This window comes from Mycteria americana, chromosome 14, assembly GCF_035582795.1.
Source record: "Mycteria americana isolate JAX WOST 10 ecotype Jacksonville Zoo and Gardens chromosome 14, USCA_MyAme_1.0, whole genome shotgun sequence".
NCBI lineage: Eukaryota > Metazoa > Chordata > Aves > Ciconiiformes > Ciconiidae > Mycteria > Mycteria americana.
Window position 1 is genome coordinate 12,328,288 of NC_134378.1, and position 22,995 is coordinate 12,351,282.

Here is a 22,995-nt window from a genome sequence, read left to right on the forward strand (position 1 = left end):
ACGCTAGAACTGGAAATAAAGCATTTCCAGTCCTGTTTTTATATTTTGTTCCCAGCCTCAGTTTCGTCACTGGTAACGCAGGAGGAGTAATTCTTACTTGCCTTTCGGCCGATTCCTTCAGGTTGGTCCTGGAGTCTCCGTTTCTTTTGTGCCGGGCCGATTTCTAGAAATGCTTTGTGAAAATGTGAAGCAACGTTACCCCTGTTACAGGGACATGGGCCTCAGGCGGGTGGGAGCCCACAAGCCCCAGCAAGGCACACACAGTGTCAAAACTCTGAAGACAAATGCCAGTTCAGATAGCTTTATCAGTCAACCCACTTTTATTATTATTTAGCTGGAAATATATTTTTCTCTTTTTAAAACACGTGGCAGCTGAATATTAGAGACCCTTTTCCAATGGACCTTGCCTGACTGGCCAGAAAAGGTGGCTGTAAGCTAAACTGAGCCCACCAGCTTGCAACTAACAGTCCTTCGCACTTAAAAAAAATACTACGTCCATAAGTAAGTCAAGGTGAACACTACATGCTTCCTCGTGTGGCGGGAGATACCAGCCGCCAGCAGCCTGCCAGCACCAGCCCGGCCACCGCTGCCGAGACCTCCGAGCTCGTCGGCTGCGTGGATGCAGCCATGGGTAGTGTTTGACTCAGAATTCTTGTATTTTAATACACAAACATGATACATCCTTAAATGGTCTTAAGCAAGTCAATGCAGCTTTAAGTAACACATTTTTCTTCTGTGGCAGGTCAGTTCCTTGACTGGCGGGTTACAGAGTCCTTCTCTGCTCTCTCTGCTGCAACAAGCATGGCTTTGCCTTTTGCAAACTGGCGCGGCATCACCCATGGGCCCAGGGAACGGGAGACGGGGCCGCAGCTGGAAGGGCACGGCTGGAGGCCCGTTCGCAGGCAGGACGTGCTGGGGATGGGCGCTGTGGCAGAAGGAGCCTTGGTGGAGGCATCTCACGGGCCCTACCCAGACCAGTCCATGCGCTGATGGCTGAGCAAGCGCAGGCTGGGAGGACCCGGTGCCCAGGTTGCAACTGAGCTGCGGAAGAGCCGGCTCCGGCAGCGGGAAAGGCGTCCGCCCTCACGCCGTGAATCAGCCAGCTTGTTCTAGGGGGAGTTTTTACAAGTTTGCAAAGCTTTGGTGGATAAAGGCTCCAGTTTCAGATGCAGGCTGCTGCAAGTTCACACATCTTCCTAACCTTCCTTAAAAAAAAAAAAAAAAAAAGGGGAAAAGAAAAATAACTGTTTGCAAGTCGATGCTGGTTTAAAAATGCACTGTTTACCACTGTCCTGATTTCATCTGAACGACTCATGTGGCTTTAAGAACAATCAGCATTTTTCCACCATGATTTAAGAAAAAATAATTAAAGTCATCCCAGATAGGCTTGTAAAAATTAAAAGTACATCAGCTAACTTTAAATGCTTCACCCTTTTGTTTGTAATAACGCTATCCACCCTCCAGCCCACTGCCGTTTGTCAGAGTTTCTTCTGTACCAGCAGCGAGCGCTGCTCGGCTGGTGGGATACTTCCAGAATACACTTTTGTTGATTTTGGCTCCTGTATTCTGTCACTGATCAGCTTTTTTCAGTTTCTTTTTATGTTCTCCCTCGAGACACCTCTGATGGCTCCAGGGTGAGTCTGGCACTGCAAGATGTTGTGGGTTTTGCCACAAAATTTCAGAGTGAGCCGGCGCTGCTGGCTGTGCCTCGGGCCCTTCATCCGTGGAAAGGGACACACAGGAGCCTCAAGAAGGTCCTTGGACAAACCGAACTACATGAAGCCATCAGTCTGCTCTAGCTAGTTTTGGACTATAATATAATTTCACTCATTGCCAGACCAGAAGTCAGGCATTTGCCTGTGCGGTCACATTTAAATCCTTCCTTTTATTCCTCACTGCAACACTCCAGCATCAGTTGAAGATCTGAGTGACCCCGCGTAATTATTATAGTGCAGCACTAAGGGTAAATTCATAAAGTGTAATTGGAAAGAGAGATCCATGTGAGAAATAAGTAACCCTAAGAGTCAAATAATTTTCTTCCAAAAGTGGCTGATGTGATCTAAGGAAAAACAAAACAAAAAACTCCACAACTCCCCAAAGATTTGTTAACTAAACAGTTGTCCATTAAAGAGACCAAATATTTCACAGCATTAGTCTTTGGATTAATGTTAAATCGATATGCACTAACGCAATAGGGCAATAGTTACCATGGTGAATAATTCTATATTTATTTTCAAGCAAGCCTTATTTCTAACAATTCCAGACATGGTTTCCACTTTCTGGTGACTAACCTCTTAATTTATTTTTTTTAACTGTTTGGTACCAGAAACTCAAGTTTTTGCCCCCACAATTAGAACAGAGAACAGCGCCGGGCAGGGACGCAGATGCTCGCCAGTTTTAGCTAAGGGCTTGTTTGCCTTTGAAAGTCAGTACAGCTACATCTCAGGTACGCCTTAAAGCGTACGAGATACTGAGAATTAAGTCTTCGGTAGACAAGCCCTCATCCTTGTTTGGAACGGCATTTTCCTTCCCCGACTTCAACCTACCCCAAACAATATCCCAGGTAAAAGGCTCCGAAATCCCCTGCCCTGCCCTCTCCCCCCTCGCTGGGAGCCCCTCCTCAGCCCACCCGCTGCCCCGGGACGAGGGCCTGGGGCGGGAGCTGCTGTCCCCAACCCGGGCAGTTCACAGCTGCCTCCCAAGCGCTGTTTTTCCATCTCTGCACAGCGCTGGGTTGGGTCCCATTTAGGAGGTTTTGTTCCCAACCAGGAGGGCTAAAAAGTCCATGAGTATTTGTTTGTAATGAAAATTTTTACTGAAGCCACCAGAATGTTATTCCAACCCATTCTGTCTCATTTGGGGCCTGATATAACTCCCTCTGACGTCACTGGAAAGACTCCACCCTACCTTTACATTTTATTGGAGGCACTGGTAGGAAATATATCACTTCACTAACAAAAAATAATCACCCTCTGAATTCACAGCTCCCCAGCCAAAAACATTTCATTCTCTTGCTCTAGGAAAACCAGGATGGCATATGTAAAATAAAAAAGTGCTAAGGAAAGAGTTTTAAATGCATAAACATGAAATAATCCCTGACTTTTCTCGATGGAACAACAGGCATTTTGGAGAGAGGAATGCCGCTTTGGAAAGCAAACAAAGGTGACCCTGAACTCCCCGACGGAGAGCTGACATACCAAAGTGAAGCCTTCGAGCTCATCCGAGGAAGCACTTGAGTAATTCTGAAAGCCAGCTCTGAACCACTCGCAGCAGCTTTGCTGCCAGGCTCCTTCTGTAGAGCGGTTTAGAAGTGGAGCAGCTGCAAACAGTTCATGGATGGAATGGTCCTTATACGATGCCCACATACACCCACACACACGGTGAGATACGCACACACGCGAACGTACTCATATTTGCCAAAAAACAATTCCTCTGTGTTTAGTTTCTTTTGGTTCTTGCGTGAAAGGTGCGATCCGAGACACCCAGGCTCTGTCCTGCGTTTTTGCGCCTTGACGCCCGTGAAGGGGCTGTAGCTCCCAGGAAGGCGGCAGCCCTGCCCGGCCGGGGCAATGGCAGGTGCCGCTCGGCCACCCCCGCCCTGCGCCTCCAGACGCAACTGCTGCGACCGCTCCGCAGCCCAACACCCTCCCCAGCCCCGGGATCGCCCCACGGAGCCCCTACGTGCCCGCTACAGGCAAGGGCCATGAGGGAGCTCAAGATGGAGGCTCTGATGGTGGCCCTGCCTTGAAACGCGGCTCAGCGCGCAGCGCAGGGCAAGCCCTCGCTCTCCTCCCAGCCTCACCAGAGCACCCGGGTGGGATGCGGGGTACCCGCAAGGGGTTCATTGCGAGGCACTGGTTTGAGTTACCCCTGGTGCACAACCCCCACCCTGGCCCCGCGCCTCGCACCCAGGCAAACACCCTCACACCGCCCACCCGGGCCCGCCACGGGGGCCGGGGGTGGTTCCCCGACCGCCGGTGCCGCGCAGGGAAGGACACGGCCGGTGCCAGGGGCCCCACGGCCCCCACGGGGCACAGCCCGCCGCGGGGCGGGACCTGAGGCTCCCTCCCGGCCCGGAGCAGCCGCTCCCGCGGGCGCGCAGGTGCTCGGGCCCGCTCCCGCGCGGCTGCTCCGTCTCTCCCCGGTAATGCCCCGTCGGGGCTCGCATCGAAAACCAGGCGGAATCGGGCGGCCTGGAACGCGCGCCCGCCGGCCGGGGCCCACAGAGCCCCAAACCCCCTCGAGCGGGCGCCCCACGCCACGCGCGCGGCGGGGCTCTGTCCCTTTAAATCCCGCCAGACGCCGCGGGGGCGGCCCCAGACGGCGCCCGCTGTCACGGACAGGCCTTCCCCCGCCCCCCGCGTGTAAACGACGCTCGCGCTCAGCCAATCAGAAGTGGGGGACCCGGCCGCCGGGCGCAGGGCAGCCAGTCAGCGGAGGGAGGCGGGGCGCGCCCGGCCATGTGGGCTCTAACTCCACGTGGGGCGGGGCCGTGACCGCGCGGTGACCCGGTGCCGTGACAAAGGCGCAGCTCGCGCCTTCCCGCGCCGCCGCCTTAAAGAGACAGGGCCGGGGCGGCGCGCGCCCCGCACCCCCAGAGAGAGCCGCGGCCCGGCCCGGGGTGCTCGGGTCTGGGGGCGGGTGACGGGGCCGTCACGACCGCCAGGAGCTGCGGGGCCGGGGTGCCCGAGGGGTGCGAGTTAAACGTGGTGTGTGCGCGGGGTGCGCGTCACCGCACCCACGGCGCTTCCAGCGCTTCCCGCGCAGGTTGGTGAAGCCACCTCACACGTCCCCAGTACGCAGGAGGCACTAGCATACAGCATCACCTCTCGGGGACTCTCGAGCTGTGAGTGTGCCCCGCCGTGAGCTGGGCAGGGCCGCCGTGCCCAGCGCAGGAAGGATGGACAGCCAGGGCCGCGCAGGAAGGACCGACAGCCAGGGCTGTACCTGCAGCCAGCTCGGCCGGGAACGTGCACGTTCCCTTCGCAGGGGTCTGATGCCAGAGCCCGCTCCGCGCACAGACATCAGCGCCAGGGCCCGCAGAGGCTGCTGGGCTGCCCCAGGACCGTGCCCCCGAACTCTCTTTTCCTTCAGGCTTCAGTTACTTCGTACCCTCGAAGTGCCCCTCGGTGACACCTTGAGCAACGCCCGTCGGGAACGTCGTCTGGGACAGGCCCGAGCTGCTTGCTGGGACACGCGCGGGCAGCGAGCTGGGTGCTGCTGATGGGAGTGACGCCGGAGCAGAAGGAGAAGTCGACAAGATGCGTGTGTGCGTGTGTGCATTGTGCTGGAGTGGCCATGGCTTTGGGTGGCGGCGAGCCAAGCACGCAGCTGAACAGCCCCGCTGCTGCAGAGAGGCCCATTGTTCATGGACAGGCTGTTGAACTTGCACTCCATTTGCTCAGCCCGTACGGCTGCGGTGCAGTCGAGGGGCCGCCCGGAGTGCCTAGCTGCACATTTGACATCGTCATCACTACCTAATAAACCTGTTAACTGGGAAGCTTCAACACCAAAGAGACAGAAAAACAAACAAACAGGAGGACTAGGAAAGAGGGAGGATCCTGGAACACAAACGCTCCCATAAATGCCTTTTCCGTAAGTCTATTTACTCAGCTGCTGAAATGATTTCAACTGAGTGATTAGTCTTACATGCTAAAACCAAGCCATCCATTCTCTTCTCTGATAGTCCAAAATCCTACATCTGGTACTTTATCTGCAGTCTTTTTTTCCCTCTTTTGTTTAAGAGAGAGAGTTTCTGCAGTATTTGATCCCCAGATGCACTATATCATCACAGTTGGGGCTCAGAGGTGAATCACAGATATTAAAATTGGTTGTTTCAATCCCACTCGACTGCAGAGAGCTGAATCCTCCCTCAAAAGGCTTTATTTTCTAACACGAAAGAGACAAAACTGATAATTGGAGAGCCTGATTTTCAAAAAGAATGAAAAGAAAATGTTTTAACTCAGATGAGAACAACCTTAAAATGTGCATTTGACCTCCTGTGGTGCCTTGGGGTGTTGTAGCCGCAAACCCGATGTGCTCTCTCTGGGGATGAGGCTCTCCGGGGGTACTCTTGTTTCCTAAGATGTACGCCAGGAAAAATAGAGGCATCGAAGACTTCGTGTGAGGCCAGATCGTTAGCAGCAGCTACAGCGATTCTCTGAACGTGAAGCTGGCTAGAGTGCATTGTATATTGTATATCCAGGTATCAGTGTTGTGTACGATAAAATAACTGAGCACGGGACGTATGTAAAACATCACCTACTGCTCCATTACCAATAATCTCTAGTTTTATTGGAATGTTTAAAAAGGCAAATCTTTGTACGTCTTTCTCAAATCACATGGAGTCTTGCCTGAGCCTGGTACTGCTTGGCACAAAGAGAACTTACAGGCACATCTAATTAAATCGTATGAATCGGGGATATTGAATTGTTGAAGGGTTTTGTTGTTGTTGTTATTGCAGTTTTCGATTTCTAATGATTCTGATAATCTGTGAAATTATTAATTCTAAGGCTTAAGAGAAAACACAAAAAAGACACCTTTTTGGGACTCCAGGGGCCACGTGTGAATCTGATTTTCCAAATGAAAAGAGTTATAATATCAGTTAAAACCTAAAGGCTTCACTTTTGCAAATCTTTTATGCTAGATTTTATACAGCTAATACATCGCCAATGTTTCCAAGGAAACCAATATGCCCTGTTCTCACTGAACCAAATCTGACTATTAAAACAATTAAAAACTTAATCTGGGTTCCCTCCCTTCCTCCCCCTCTCTCCTTTTGGTATTATCGTATGCATTTTGATTAAAAACACGATTGTGATAAATTTTTTACACATACGTAGGCTACACTGTAAATTACCTAAAGGAAGCTTGACTCCAGAGCGTAATAACTGGGAATCAAATATATTGCAACAGTTGAGCAAAAACAAATTAATAGGAATCTTGATGAATCCATTATAGCTACTGCTCATCTCTGAAGACTGCTGGCCATAGCTGATGGAGAGGAGTTTAAAACTCTGTCAGGCTGTGAAAAATATAGGTTTAGGTATTAGATGTAGCTTAGACAAATTCCTGAATCTCAGCTGACGCAGTGCGGTGAGACAGTCCTGGCTGGCAGAAGCTCTGGCTAGCCAAAGAGGAAAAGCCAGCTCCCACAGGGCACCAGCACTCGGCTGTTCGGAAGGAATTCTCCCGATTTTTTTCTGCTGGGTGACCGAGCAATGGGTTTTAAGGTCACGGTGGCTACCGAAGGCATCCGTTTCACAACCCCGCTTCCGCCAAGCCGTTGCACAATGTGCACGGCACTACCGTACTAATGCTTGACTGAGCCTACAGAAAGGTCGGATGCCACGGGAGAGAGTTGCCTGAAAGCTGAACGCAGGCTCAGAGGGGTCTCCGGCCTCGTGCTCGGCGAGCGCACCCTTTCTCGGTGCCTTTTCAAACATCTGCTTGTTCATGCACCTGCACCCGAAGGCCCAGCCGTGGAAATGAATCAAGTGAAGCCCCAACACCTCCACCTCACCCACGCACTCTGCAACGCGAGAGTGCCTGGAGAAGGAGGGAGCTTGAAAACCGTCACTAATAGCGGGCTTTGAAATCTGATGGGGTTTTACAGCAGCTGTCAAAGTGCCTCCCTCCAAAGCTGGGTGCCTTGGTGGCACAGACGGGGCGATTGACACCCCTCTTTTGAGGATGTTCCTTGTTCTGCCAAGTTTCTGTGTGTGAGATTTTGGGGGTGCTGGCCTGAGCTGCTGGCCCAGATCAGAAGGTGCCAAGAGGCACCTTCCACGGGCCAGAGCACGGCATAGCCCCGGGGACGGCGGCACTCGGGTAAGCTCTGCTGCGCTGCCTCAAGCCTCTCTTGATTTGTTTGTATTGACTTAGAGAGCACCATTGCTGTCCTCAGGAGTTGGAAAACAAATGGGAACCCCGGGTGCCAGCGCCAAGGAGCTTAAAGCCCCAGTGCAAACACACAGTTCAGGCTCTGTGTCCAAAGTGGTTTGCTGGTTTGATCTGAAGAGGCATAAGGATCCAGCAGCGGGGCTTTGGGGTCTGTCTGCCGACGAGAGGGATCTGCAGGTCAAGAGGCTCATGAAAAGAGGAAACCGGCTCCAAGCACGAGAAGCGAATGCCACCGGGAAGGCGGTAAATACAGCCCCGCTCTTTGTTTTGCCCGCATTGTGTTCCCGGCTCTGCCTGCTGCATATTGACTCGGCTTTTCTGTGCGTGTGTGCGACTTCCACTCCCGTGACAAGAGGCTGAGCACGGAGGAAGGGAGCAGTCGGCACAGAGATGTTTCATGTGGATCCAAGAGCTAAATCTGGCCCTGGCTTGCGCGCTCCCCCGCTTCCCCAGGGAGCAGAAGGGAAACGCAGCCAGAGCCGCTTCCTCCACCATTGTCTGAGCACTTGGACAACCTTCTGCCCACGCTGGTGAAGGGCAGGGGCATCCGAGGAGCCTCCAGTTTGCCTCATGCCTCTGCCCAGGGCTGGACAGAGAAACCAGCGTGTGGCCCAGGCACTGTCCTCCCTCCCTGGGATTCCCTTAGGCATTGGGTTGCCCAGAAGATTTAGGGAAATGAATCTTGCTCACTCCTTCACACACAGCTTTTAGGGTACTGCATGTTGCTGTGTGCTCTTTGCAAATGCAGTTTCCTGTGAAAAAAATCCCAGCCTTGCTAACATCCCACATGTAATGTGATACATCCCCATTCATACACACTTCCCACCACTCCGACACACAGCACTGTACAACCAGAGAGACAAAAAGCGTGCGGCGCGTCTGCACTCAGAAATACCGAATTGTTCTGGTGTGCAGGGGGTGACTTGGGGTTATTTGGGTGATTTTTTTCCCCCCTTTTCCAGAAGAGTTTGGAAAATTACTTTCCACCATCTGCCCTGCCAGAGCTAGGAAATATTTGGAATACATTCCATTCTCCTAATGAACACGCAGCAGCAGGGGTGCCGCAAATAAGAGAGAGAAAATCTTTCTAATGAACAACAAATGAACTAGAAATCACATCTACATAGCTTCAGCTTTTGTTGCCTATAGCTTTAGGGTGATTCATGGAGACAAAAATCAGTGAATGTGCTGTAGACCCAGGTCTAGCACGGCGTGCAGAAGTCTTGCCGTGACCCAAGCCATATTTGTTTTGGATACAAATACAGACTCTCGCTAGCTTCCTTTTCTTTTAATTGAAAAAAAAAAAGTAGGGGAAGAATTTAAGTATGGTTTCTACAACTCTTGTTAACGCTCTTCGAAATGTGTTGAATTTATAGGATACTGTCAAACGCATATTAGTATTCATGACACAAATCACATTGCTTCCAACTGGTGTATAGAGCTCTATCATGCTCTTTTGTTAAAAAAAATTAATGTGCTCAAAGTGAAGAAATTAGTGGTTCTTTCTCAGAGGAAAAGGGCCAAAAAGCTCCTCTTGATCCATGCTCTTCAGAGACTGGGGATAGATGTTGCTGAGCATGGCCAGAGGTGAATTTCCAGATCCACCACAGTAGAAATTAAGGGCTTCTCTCAAATACTGTATGTGCCATTATGAATATGCAATTAGCTGTTCTTCTTTTAAGAGTTTTGCCTGCTGCAAACCATCGAGACATAAGCAAGTTTCCACCCAAGGCTTTTGGTGTCAGAAACTTGGACATACCAAGTGGAAACCTCAGTTCAAGGCTCAGACGCTGTGCAAAGCATGGTGTGACCCATCGCAGCTGGCCTTAGCACAGGAGAAGCGTGAGGAATAAGGCATTCATAGAGCTGCAACCCATCCCATCCTTATTGGCAAAACCTCTGATCAGACACCGGGACTTTTCCTCATACCTCCTTACAGGTGGATTTATTTTCTTACACCAGTCCACAAGCTCTAGCCCAAAATACGCAAGGAATGACAAGTGCCAACAGAGAACTCAAATCGTCAGCTCCAAAGCTGAGGCATCTCTCCGCTCCTCCCTTAAAGGAAAAGCCATGGGAGCACAGGGAACGTTTCCAGCCTCCGTCGAATGTCATCACACCGGCCACGGCAGGGCAAAAGCAGCATTGCCAAGCCAGGCAGATGTGGGTACTAGAAGAGGGAACGTCTTAGTCCTACAAATGTAACCTTAGAAGATACTACTGACACTTTCTGTGCCACTCTGAAATCCGAGATTGATGCCACACATTTTTTAGGCCCCAGAGCCGCGAGTTCCTCATAGGAAACATCACCAACAGGTGAGATGGGAAACTACGTAGCAAGAAATCCATCTCATCCTGCCCTTACAGGAGGTTCTGAAAGTCCGGAGCCCTAGAGACATGCATATAGCAACCCAATACATAGGGGATAAAAGTGATGGCCAGGGAGGCATTGCTCTATAGGTACAACACCTGCTCTTCTCTATGCAATCTCTGCATCCTTCACCGGGTGCAGGAAGATGGGGATAGAAGGCATTGCACTGGCTTTCCTCTTTGCACCTGGTATTTTCACCTGTTTGTGTGCTGAGGTGCTGATTTTTTTGGTGCATGCCCTCATTTTCTTGGAGCCTGAGTCTGCAATTCCTTCAGGCATTTAACCTGCAAGAAAGTCAGCAGTTTCCCCAACAAGACCTTACATGACCAGGCCTCCTTATTCAGTACCATCTTCTGCACACACGTTCACCTTCCTTGTCTTCCATTCGTGCAGTTTCACCCACCCGAAAGAGCAGCTGCATTCAGCATCCCAGACTCATTAAATAGCCACTTGGTTCCCCCATGTTCTTGGTCTCTCACACTGAAGCACACATGAAAAAAAAAAAAAAAAGAAAAAGAGAGAAACAGAACGTTCCTACAAAAAAGCAATTTCTTGGCTGGCCATTTTTTTTTTTTTTTTAAACTCCCCTCAATATGGCAGGAGATATTTATGTCTGAACAAATCCTTCTCCCTCCCAATCAATCCAGCTTCCCTTGCTTCTGCAGTGCAGTCACACTGTTTATATCAGTCTGTTGCTGTGAAAATTAATGTGACAACACAAAACGCAACATAATGACTAAAGGTGTGTGAAATAGTCCTGGAGAAATACGAAGTGACTTCAAATGCAAGGTATTTCCTCCTTCCCCTTTCTCCCATCCTACAAGCTGCTACAGTTCTGAAAATGGGACAGTTTTCAAATAGGCTATATTTGCAGAGCAAAGATGGATGCTATTTTTATTGCAAATTAGCAGATTTTTTAGCAGATCCAACCTCATTTGCAAGTGAAAGTGACTCTACTTACCATGCAGATATAGGTCTTATGTTGGAAACTCATGGAAATTCATGTTTTGAACATACTTACAGAAGAAAAAAATAGATCTTGTCTTTATTTCTGGCTGAGACTAGCTCCACTGAAGAAATACCAGTGGGGCAGCGCGTATTTGCTAAACTACTACATTATGTGAGCAAGTGGGAGCAAACCTGAAGTAGTTTCTGGTTGTGCTCCGTGAACTTCTGGCGGGCTGGGGACTTCAAGGAGTCCACAGAGACACAAGAAAAGGTCTTCAGCTGTTAGCAGCCTGAAATTTGCTATCCGGGGATCCGCATTTCCCTGGAAAGTTTTGAATGGTCTGCATATTGATGAGGACTGAAAAATCACTGCCCTAATACATAAGGCTAGCTAGGGTGGTCCACAGTCTGCACTGATGTGAAAAATTCAATGTAGTAAACAGTACGAGGGCAAAACATTCAGTTAACAGTTAGTCCTGCAGAAGATGCCATTTCAGAATGCCAAAACTTTTCATTAAATTGGAAAAAAAATCTGGTGAGTGATTTAAGCCAAGAAAAACAGTTGAAAAAAAATTAGGGAAATAAAGCACTGCATTTAAATGCTACTGAATCAAAAGATTTTCAGGGGGTTTTGTTTCAAAATGAGATTTTTCAGTTAAAAGTCAACCTACAACTTGAGAAAGGTGAGCAAATGGTTAAACACCTCCCAAATAAACCAGAAGAATAAGTCATTACATCCCAAACTGTGCCAGTTGTGTCAAGCCCAAACCCACTTCATAAAAATTACTGAGAAAGTAAAATTCAGGGGAGCGAGAGAAAAAACTGTGCACACCTTTAAAACCTTCATACAACATTGGTGCTGGATTCCCTGAAGTGTGATTTTGGATTCAGTTACAGCTCCACCATGAAAATGAACTAAGAAGACTGAGGGGAAAAAAAAAAAAAAGTCTTCATTTTAATATGGGCATTGCAAGAAGAAAGTGAAAAAATAGAACAGCAGGCAGGGAAAGCAGAGAGCTCCGATTTCAAGAAGTGGAGTCTAATTTTAAGAGTGCAATTTCTACCTGCCAAATTTGCACATGCATTCCTTCAACCTGAAGCTATACAGCAGGCGTGAACCTGTTTGTACCTCTCCTGACAGGAGCACAACAGGGGGAAACCAGCGGTGCAAGTATTCAGGTATGCTAACAAATTCTTTTGGCAGCTGCCAGTGCTGCAGTTATCTGCTACACATGAAAAAGCAGAAGGTGAGCGTCAGCCCTGCTGTTATCTTGCAGTGTGATGGGCTCAGCTCTTCTTTCTCCCTATCCCATCCCTATGTGTTTTTGGGGTATACAACTCCCATTTCCGTAACGTCCTTTAGAACAGACTGATCCCATTCCTGAACGCTCTTACAATGGACTTCAGTGAGACTATTTTCACCACAAGCAAGTTCAAAATCAGAGGTAACATTTTAAAAACACCTAAATTAATATTGCAAAAATAAGCAAGTATTCAAAGCTAAAGTTGTAAAAAAAAAAAAAAAAAAAAAGAAAGAGTCTCAGACACAACATCCCAAACCTCCCCTGTTGTGCAAGCTCAGGTCCTCTGTTCATACACATTTAGCAGCAGGTATTTGACACTCCGTAGGCCTGTCCCAGACACCGATTCAGTCCCCTGTGAGCGATGACACCCTGGGGTTGGTATCGCGGTCGTAGCACTTCAGAAGCACGCGCTGCATCGCTACAACACAAGAGTTACATTTTGGAAACTGAAAAAACCCATGCTTCCCCAGCTCACAGCTTTTACAGGCCTTATTTTCCTTAATATAGGTACAGAGAATATATTTTCTTATTACTGACAAAAAGATCAGGGTATTCTTTTGTGAGCACGAGGCAGCCTATCATTTGTAGCAGGCATGAATTATTGCAGTGTCTCCATCCAAACAAGTGAACATCTGTATCCCATTTCCACTGGCACCATGAGATACCTGGCGCAGCCCCAAAAGGGAATGTTTAGCTACAAGGGTTTAAAATATGCAGTAATTTGCTGTTGTGTTATCTTCTGGTATTCTCTGCTTTGGAAAAAAATACTTTATCAGTGAAGTCCTCCCACCGTCTATTTGCCTTGCTCTAGCCCAGAATGAAATGAATCAAGTAAAACAATTTTGAAAGCCTCATTTATTTTCCCTCCTGAAGAGTGATGCTTATGGAAGCCAGTTGGAGCAGGGTGCTTTCACGTCCCTCCCTCCAGTTCTCCCGGTGAGGATGTTTCATACAGACATAGGGGACTGTAAGTTTACTCAACCCTCCCAAGGACAGTATTACTGGGAGAGCAATATTCAGCAATCCAAGAGTGGGAGGTTCACTGAAGGAAAGTCTGGGAGCTCTTTTAGTCCAGTATTGCATCCTTGGCTTTTGAAAATATGTCTAAGACCATGTCTTTGTTGAAAGCAAGGTGTGTTTTTACAGCAGATTGCTACCTACAGCCATTAGCCACCTTGTATAAAATTCTAGGGCAGAAATACGCAGTTTCTAGGGCTTGCAGCTCAGCCTTTACACCCAGATTCTGCTTGGGCAGCTCAGATTCATTCTCCATAGCACCCAAGATGTTCACGTAGTTAAAATTCTCCTTTTTTTAATACTGAAACATCTTTATCCCTTATTTTGAGAACCAGCCCCTTTGCCTTCTCATGGCCAAGCAGAAGACTACTGAAAAGATCTTTTTCTCAGTTGCTTGCATTTACCTGGTCACCCTTCTCTGCAGTCCCAGATGGGTGCTCCCCACCTCAGACAGAAGCATCTTTGGGGTGATCCCCATTTCACTCGCCCCCAGCGCCAGTCTTGGCGCTGGGGGCGAGTGAAATGGGGATCACCCCAAAGATAAGTCATCAGCTGCTGCTGCTTCCAATCTGCCTGTCTCAGAAACCATCCTTCACCCTCCACCCAGCTTCGAAGAAGTCACAGCTACCTCCTTTAAACCCTTTCTTAGCACTCCCCTTTTCCAATGACTTCTGTATAAAAGGGAAAAACAAAGCCTCAGCACCGGTGTGTGCTGTGACTACTGCCCGTGCAATATTACTCACATTTTTCCTCATCTCCTGTAGCTTCCCACAAGGATTATGGGGAAGGGGATGCCCATTTTCCCTGCATTTGTACAAGCAGTGAACAATGCGTCTTCACTCCTTTGAGCTGCTGGAGCTCTTAGATAGTTACTACGAGTTGTCCTACTACTACTTTAGTCAGTTATGGTGGTTGCACTACTGTCTGCCTTTCTACAGCCAGCGAGTGCTCTTGTCAGAGCTCACAGTCACCACGCCATTTGCTAGATGAACTCATGCAATCCAAGTCACTCTCACCTCAGTATTCAGTTACAGTTTCATTAGCACCTTCTCCTATGTGATTCCATCTCCAATTTAACTCCCCAGGATAGGTAAATTGGGCAGATGGGGGTACATCTCCCCCAGTGGATTAAAAATGTTCCGGGTCACTTTTCTAACACGTTGCTACAAGTAAAAGTCTTAGTCCTTTAGCTATGCTGAGAGTGACAAAATGTGGCTGGCGTGGACTGTGGTGCCAAGGGAGAAGCGAGGTCCCTGCCGAGGCAGCCACCCCTGCACGCTCCCTCTGTGCGCCCCGTGCGCTAACCGCGCAGGGCAAGCGCGGAGCAAACGCCTCCGAATGGGAAAATGGGCAGAGTCCTTGATTAGCAACTTGGCCTTTCTCCATAGCTGGGAAACTGAGGCACCTAAGGCAGATGACTGCATCTAAATCACAGATGGGAAGAAGGTTTCAGGCAGAGCTGGGTACTGAGTTTTGATCCAAGCTATTTAGACCACACATCACGTCTGATGACTAAAATGATGGCATTACTACTCTGTTTCAAACTCTGCTTGGCTCTGGAATAAGAGACAATTAAAATGGTAGGAAAATTCCTGTTATTAGATGTCCACGGGGAAGCTGAACTGACAAATAAGAAACAAATTCACCAATATCAGCAAACAGTATGTTGAGCTATAGAAATAAAAATGAAAGAGGAGTACGTAAGTCCATGTCTCCATAAAGAAACACACTGTTACATCAGTACAGTTATAACTGCCCTGGAAACCCTCTCATCTCAGGGCAAGGAGGGCTTTTGGGGCACAGCTTCCCAAAAGTGACCTTAGCTAATCTGCAAATAGTCTTTCAAGTGTCTTCACTAAGGAAGATATCCCAAAAATATCTGTATCCATTTCCATTCACCCCTCCCATAATACTCAGTATTTTCATAGAGACAGTCGAAGTCTCATTAGAGCCCCTGTGCAAATAAACTCTCACCAGCTTTGGAGGATTCTCCTGGCACCGCAAGCGCAGGATCCATCTCTAATGGTGCTCACCCCAGTGTTTACTGGTTGTTAACCGTGCTCCCTCGCAGCCTCCCATCTAGGAGAGCATCAAAGGGGAAGGAATGCCACTTGCCTAAATGTGATAGACTATTGCTGCAGGCAGGAGTAACTTCTGCTGTCAGTGTTCAATTAGCACCAAGTTAAACTAAATGTCTTGTGAATATTTCATAACGATCTGCCAGCATCGTATCTGAACTCCCTGGCTTTTACCAAGCCATTTCCCTTCCAAAGTGACATGATGTGGAATTAAAGAGGAATGATGAGCCAATCTTGCTTGTTTGAGTATCCGCTCAAGAATCATGCTATATAACAAAAAAGTAGTAATAATTAAAAAAACAGCACAGAATGCCCCAAAATTATCCTTTGATAATAAACTGTCTTTGAGCAAAGTGAGAGTTTATACAAAGAAGAGCTCTTCTTTTTCTGACTGTAAATTTATTGTAGCTTTCCCATTTGCTTTGAGAGTTACAGCAGCTGATGTAAGCTTTTATATTTCCCATCTTGTTTTTCACAAAAAGCTCAGGAGTTAAATGGGTTGGAATAGACCTTAAAAGCCAGGGCTAACTTTAACTTGAAATGCCAAACCTGTGGCAAGCACCAGATGAGCTGCACAAGCAAGCCACCCGCGCCTGCGCCCCGTGCGAGATGCAGCAGTTCTGAGCAGAGCTCGCTGTGGGATCTGCGGCACAAAAAAAAAGACACACTCACAAATGCAAATACCTCGGTGCTGCAAACCAGCCACTAAGCAGACATGCAAATCTCGGGCTGGAAATCCGTGGAATCTGCATCACCTGCCTGGGGATCCTGGACAATAAGTCACCAGGGAGCCGGCCTCTGGGCCTCGCAGCAGGCAATCTGGAGCATCCACTGAGCCCTGGCAGAGTAGGAAAGAGCTCCAGAAAGTAGAGGCAGCAAGATCTCAAGGGTCACTGTGCTGATTGCTCACAGTCCCCGCTGTGAAGGACAGTGGCTTCTTCCAAGGAGGGAAAGGTGCCACAGGGCACAAAGAGTCTTTCCCAGACTTTCTGCTGAGGCTGCCAATAAGGAGATCAGTTGGTTCCAACAGTAATGGACCAAAACCACCAATTCACATCACCTCATCCATCATACACCCAGATGATAAATGATCCTGGGTTTGCACCAGCCTGGGCTGATACTCCGCAAAGCACAGCCAAATTACCTAGCTCTACTTGCTGAGGAGACGGTCCCCTCGACCGATGAAGGACAGGCTAAACTAGAAACTTCTGCTGGCTTGGCTACATGGGCTGGGATGAACGTCCCAGTGCATTTGTGCATTTGCACAAGCAGAACAAGTGCTGAGACAAGTTTTAAAGTTAACTCAGCAGGTAAAGAGCAATAGCAAGTCTGAAATAACCACAAGGACTAAACCATTTCACATGCACAATGCTAAGTGGCCCGTGGCTAGTCTTACCTAACAACGCTGCCTTTAGGTCTTGAGTCTCATCGCCACCAGATTTTACAGAAAAATAGTCAGCGTATGTTAGCTATCTGCCCATAAAGGAAAAAAGTCCCACCTGTTTTGATAATGAAGACTTAGTAGGAAAAGCCACATAGGAGCTATTCTACAGCATTGAATACAATACAGTTACATGTTGCTGCAACTGTATTGGTATAACAGATAAAACTTGCTCACGTAGGCAGGATCTGGGTTTTGCCATTTTAAGAATAGTATTATATAGCATAACATATATCAATATATAGCAGCTCTTCACCTCTAGTCTCCCTCCCCTTGGTGCCCAGTCCTTGCCCGCTTTGATCACTCACTTTGCCGCAAGAGCCACTGCACGAGCATCCTAGCCACGCTGCCCACGCCAGCAAGCAAGAGCTGCTGCTGACACAGAGACATTCCTCTCTCCATCCACCGCGGCTGGCTCGAGCACGGGGAGAGGGCAGCCGTGTCGGGGAGACATCAGACACGCAGGCAGCCACAGCCTTCCTTCTCCCAGGGTCCTGCAGCAAGCGCAGCAGGTACGCACCCCGTGGCCCAGGTCCCAAGGATGCATCCTGGCTCCATCACCGCGGCAGAGGGGAAGAAGGTCATGGCAAAGCCAGCACTGTGCAAAGCTTGAGAAACCCCTTGGCTGTGCAAAAGGCCAGCAAGGGGATGTTTCTCAAAAGGGCCAAATGAATTAGGAGCTCAAAATTTGCACTCACTTTTAAGCTGTTTTGAAAAATAAAATATCTTACATCCCTCTCTTCCTTCAGCCCATTTATTATCAGGAATCTTCTGGTGAAGGGTTCTACAGCAACCAGAAAGAAAAAAAAAAAGTCTTATAAAAGGTGGGCAGCTGCAGGAAGGAGGGGCAGGGAACTCCAGAGAGATTGGAGGCACCTGGGGAGATAGGAACTAGACCTGGAGGAGAAAACAAGACACAGCTCTATGCTCCTCAGGGCCAGGGCACTGCTGTTAGCCCTACACTAATACCTGCTAATTAACCCCCCCCCACCCCCCCGTCTTTCCAGCTGACGAGGGAGCTGGCTCTGCTGGAGAGGGGGATTGGGAAGCCGTAGTCCCTGCTCTCCACTCGCACCTGAGCGATCTGCTGGGGGGATAAAGCCCAGCACATGATGTTTATAGGCTCCCGTAATTTGTTTAACAGACCTGAAGACCTACCAGCATTTAACTGCTGCAGATACAGATGTAATACAAACAGCAAACCAAACCCAAGCGTGGCTGGGCCGGACTATTAATACATCCCTCGAAGGGCAATGGAAATAGGGAATCGCCCGTGGATCACGTACGCAGGGGGGATTTGGCTGTGGACAGGCAGCCTCATTAACAGCCGAATGCCCTGACCCTTCTGCACTACAAACACTGACACTTACTCTCCCCAAACGGCCGAAGCAATACACTGATAGCGGTGGTGGCATCCTTCCAGCAGATGGGACTGATATCTTTTGTACATAGACCTGTTGGGGTTTTTGACACAGCCACTTGTCTGAGTGCCAGCATCTAAAAAACAACTCAGGAGGCCTTTTCTGGCTCCAAACTTGAGGCTGCTGGGACCTTTTCCTTTTTTTCCTGTTAGACAATCACAAAGAAAGGGAATGCTACTGAAGTCTGGGCAGATAAGTCATGGAATAGATTTCCCCGATTCTGTGTTCAGCTGTACAGCAGTTGCCAGAGTAAATTCAAGGATGTGCTTTAAGATGCCAAAATATATTAGTAATGCTCATCTATGAAAATAATGATTATGGGAAAGGGATTTCTTTGTAAGCCTTAAAGAGAAAACACAATTCATCCCATATTTTGCTGGGAAAAAGTCCCATATGAATTGAATCTTGCTCCTGGAGTTTCGGCTTGCGAGCTGAAAAACAGGGGCTGGAACGCTCCCAGTGTCGCCAGAGCTTTTCCGACCCACCCAGTCCCACTGGCTTTTAGCAGGTCGTTAGAAATAATCAGGAGGCTGTAAAAATAATATTTCTGACTTGATTAACATGATGTTCCACTTAGCCGCTCCGCGGCTGTTGTTTTTTGTCCTTGATAATCAACGGGTAGAGGCTGATATTGAGTGTGTAATTGCTAACCACCAGATCGTATGTCGGCTTCAGCCCTCCGCACCAAACGGAGTGAGGAAAAAAAGAAAGGAAAAGGACCCAAGAGGAGAGTCACGGGATAAATAATTTTACGACTTTACAAGGCGGAGGATCACCTGTGTAACTGCTCCTACAAACAAGGGGACCCAGCAGGACAGGGAATGAAGGGCTTTCCTGCTCTTCCCTTGCATACCCGTCAAAGTTACGCATCCATCATCAGGCACAGGTGGGAGTGCGACAGTCATTGAATTAAGGGCCCTCAAAGCCTGCGCCCGTGACTTGGCGTGGACGCTGGGAGACGGCAGAGGTGCCACAGCTCCCACTGGGACGCAAAAGGGCTCCCAGGACTCACGCTGCACCGGCAAGACCTGTGACCTGCCCCTAAGACTGGCTTAGGATGAGCTCCTGCTTCTCTGCGATCCCGGGCAGTGCCTCGTGTTCCTCGCCGCTGCACATGGCCCCATACCAAACCTCGCTTTCCTGCCAGATGCATTGCACCGGCTCCCTCCGGTTCTCCGGCAGCAGGCCCTGCCTGCAGGGCGAGGTGCGGACCCCCGTGGCACTCCTTGCAACTCCCTGTGGTTGACAGCTACGAAAAAGCCCAATTTTTGTCAAGTATTATAGTTCACCTGGTGCCCCCAGGTTTCTGTGAGATGTTTTATTGCATTAGTGTTGTCAAATGGTGACATTTCTGAGTGTAAGTCATAGGGTTGTTGTTAATGCCAATTTAATGGTGCTAAAATGATTAAATATGGCAGGCTTTTAAATAATGAGGTACATAAAAGGTGTTAATAACCTCTTAAGTGCTTTAATAATATTCTGTGCTATCATAAAATGTTGGTAATTGGACCTCTTAACTTTCATCTGCCATAAAGTAATGAAAGAAAAAAATCTCAACAGAGGTGCTGAATGGCTGAAAATTTTGCTTAAATAAAAGAAAAAAATTGAACGATGGTAAAACTGAGCCCTATTTGTTAAAAAAAAAAAAAAAGAAAGAAAGAATTAACTGGAAAGCCCAACGGAACATGCATTTTAATATCATGCAAATTCTTAGCATTTCCAAAAAATGTCTTTGGTACAAGGTACTACAAGAACAAAGGATCCCAATAAAAGCACGATGGCTCAGTGCTAAACCCAACATCAGATGGGCTGCTTAGTCTGACGTAGGACAAACCTGTATGTTACTTGTGTGAGTTAGAAATGGCATCTTACTTGTACATAACAGACCTAAGCTAAACCTGGGCTCCTCTTGCAGACCATGCAGTTGGACAGAGCTTCTTACACTGGTTAGTAACAGTGGATCTGCTCCTGCAACGGGACATAGAATCATAGAATCATGGAATGGTTGGGGTTGGAAGGGCCTTGGAAAGGTCATCTAGTCCAACCCCCCTGCCCTCAGCAGGGACCTCCGCAACGAGGTGAGTTTCACTGCAGTGAAAATGGTAAAAATGGTAAAGAGAGAGCCCAAACAGGAATACCTACATAAAATGTGGACAGGATCCTGGGTAAGCAGCAGCTTCGACAGAAAAGGCCAGAGGTCTGTAAAATCCCCTCCCGGCTACTGCTGAAATCCCACCCAGAAAATAGACAGAGAAGCTGTAGCAGTGTCCGTAAAATGTACTGACACTGGGCTGGTATTGCCTTAAGACTCAGCAGGCTCCCCAGCGTCATTTCCAGTAATGTTCTTTAGGTCTCCGCCTCCTAAATACCAATCCAACCCCATCAAATTATTGTGAAAAACCTGTATCAGCAAAATAATTTTCATTAATGGAGATTTGCAGGTTCCTGATTCAATGGCTTTCCTAGGGAAACCTTTTTAAGGTCTGCCTAGCTGCTGCCTTACGTGCTTTGCTTTTCTTTTTCTCTTGTTAACATGTGCACCCAGAACAGGTGCTCTGAAATGACTCTAAAAAAGAATCTCTGAATTTTGGGGCTAACCACGTAACAGGTAGTGTAACAGAGCACTTCTGAGCCGTGCCGGCCCACCTCTGTGAAATACGGCTAGCTGGGGTTCTTACCAGCCCTCTATTTATAACGTTGTGTCATGCAGGCAGGGAGCGAGAGCAGACCCACGTGAGCAAGGCAACCAATTGCTCAGCAGGAATAACAATAGGAAACAGCAGAAGCCAAGAGTTTGCCCATAGGCATTGAAAAAATTATAATGAGCAAATCGATTTTGAGTAGTCTAAATTTGCTTGGAGATAAATCAGGAACAGAACAAATGCTCTATCTAACAGGGAAATGATTCACCAAGTACAGTGTTCCTAGATCCATGCAGAAAGCGCTTGGCTGCTGTGAATGCTGGCTCGGGTTTTTTTTTTTTTTGGGGGGGGGGGGGGTGTTGGCTTTATATTGCAGACAAGACCATTATTATTTTCTTGTTACGGGTCTAGTGCCGATCCTATTGAAGTCAATGACAAATTTTCCATTAGCTTCAGTGAAGGACTTGGCCTCATAAAAGCAATTATTCATCCATACATAAAGTACTTCCTTGACTCTTGTATTTAAGAGAGAGAGTCTGCTACCCACTCATCGGTATCTCTCTCCAACACAGCTACAATTTGCAAAGTTCCTCCGTGTCCCACTGCAGGCCCCAGCATCCCAGAACAGGATCATATTTCTTCTTACTGAGATGCTCTTTGGTTCATTTGATGTGCCCATTATTTGAGAAGCGTCTCTCCTTTTGTCCATTAGGTAAATTCTGGATGAGCTTATTATTCTGGTTTGGTTCGTAACAATCCCTCTGGATCCATCTTTATGCTTATTAGGATTTTAGAAATGCAATCTAATTTGTGCTAAAGCATACAAATTCAGCTCCCCTATGATCTATGCTGTTCAACATGCCATTACTATGTCTGCAACACAGCTCTAATCTATACACATTAGTGGGAGTAGCAGTGGGGGGGGTACCGGCCAAGCAGGGAACCCCGCTGAGACAAATACCTGAGCTCTGGTGAGCCTCGGGACCGTAAGTGAAACCAATTGGTTTACAGATAGTTCTTTTTAATTCCTTTTCAACTCCCCATGAAATACTCATTTTTTCAGCTTGACTGGAAATCATCAACCTCCTTTTGTGGCTGTAAGTGCAATCTATATTTTGAACAATGTTCCTGGAATGTCAAAAGATGTGCAAAGCCAAAGAGATGCTCATGTGCTTTTTAAAACTCATTCTCTATGTTTTTTTGTCTGCACGCTAGTTCAGACTGTAGCTAGTGCGAGCTTCTGCCTTGTTCCTGCTTGCAAAGCTCTGTGCACATCTTCAGCAACATGGAGCAACGCAGCCAAACCAGACACGCCAATAGCTAGCAATGATTGGCTTCTGGTGTTGATTGGGTAAGTTAATTAAGAGCAGAAGTTATTTTGCTAGGAGAGGTTAAAAAAAATACAGAGAAAGTGTTTAATTTTGTGATTCGGTAGATTCAGTTTCTGGAGAAACATCTCCAGCCATTATACTGTGCTTCAGTGTGGCTCCCGTATTGCAGCAGAAACCTTGCCGTGGCACAGACACTTCCAGTTTCTTCCTGATTTCACCCCTGAACTTTCAAACATGAGAAGTCGCTCACAGCAACCTAATATCTGGAACCAAGTACCTCCTCTGGTACCCCATCTGAGCTTTGTCCCCCACGTTTTGCCAGGCAGCATTCTTGCCCCACTGGAGAAGAGGCAAGCGCACGGGACAGGGTAATGCCACCAGAAAGAAAATGCTTTTTGGCCTTCCTTACAGCGGCGTAAGGAGCAGGCTCTGCAGCAGGCTGCCTGCTGCCCTGCCCTCGCAGCGGGGAGGGCGAGAGCAGAAGAAGGTCCACCCTGGGCCACCAGCAGCCCCTGGGCTGCTCCCTTGCAGGAGAGACGC

At 48.1% G+C, this 22,995-nt stretch overlaps 1 long non-coding RNA gene across 1 annotated transcript in view; it reads right to left on the reverse strand.

Moving 5' to 3' along the window:
* Nucleotides 1-10,576: 10,576 nt before the first annotated feature.
* LOC142416764 (uncharacterized) overlaps nucleotides 10,577-22,995 on the reverse strand; it is a 45,552-nt gene continuing 33,133 nt past the window's right edge. The window contains exons 2-3 of the long non-coding RNA XR_012777818.1: nucleotides 12,782-12,943; nucleotides 10,577-10,753 (exon numbers count right to left, since the gene is read on the reverse strand). This is a non-coding gene — a long non-coding RNA (uncharacterized LOC142416764). The remainder of the gene's footprint in view (nucleotides 10,754-12,781; nucleotides 12,944-22,995) is intronic.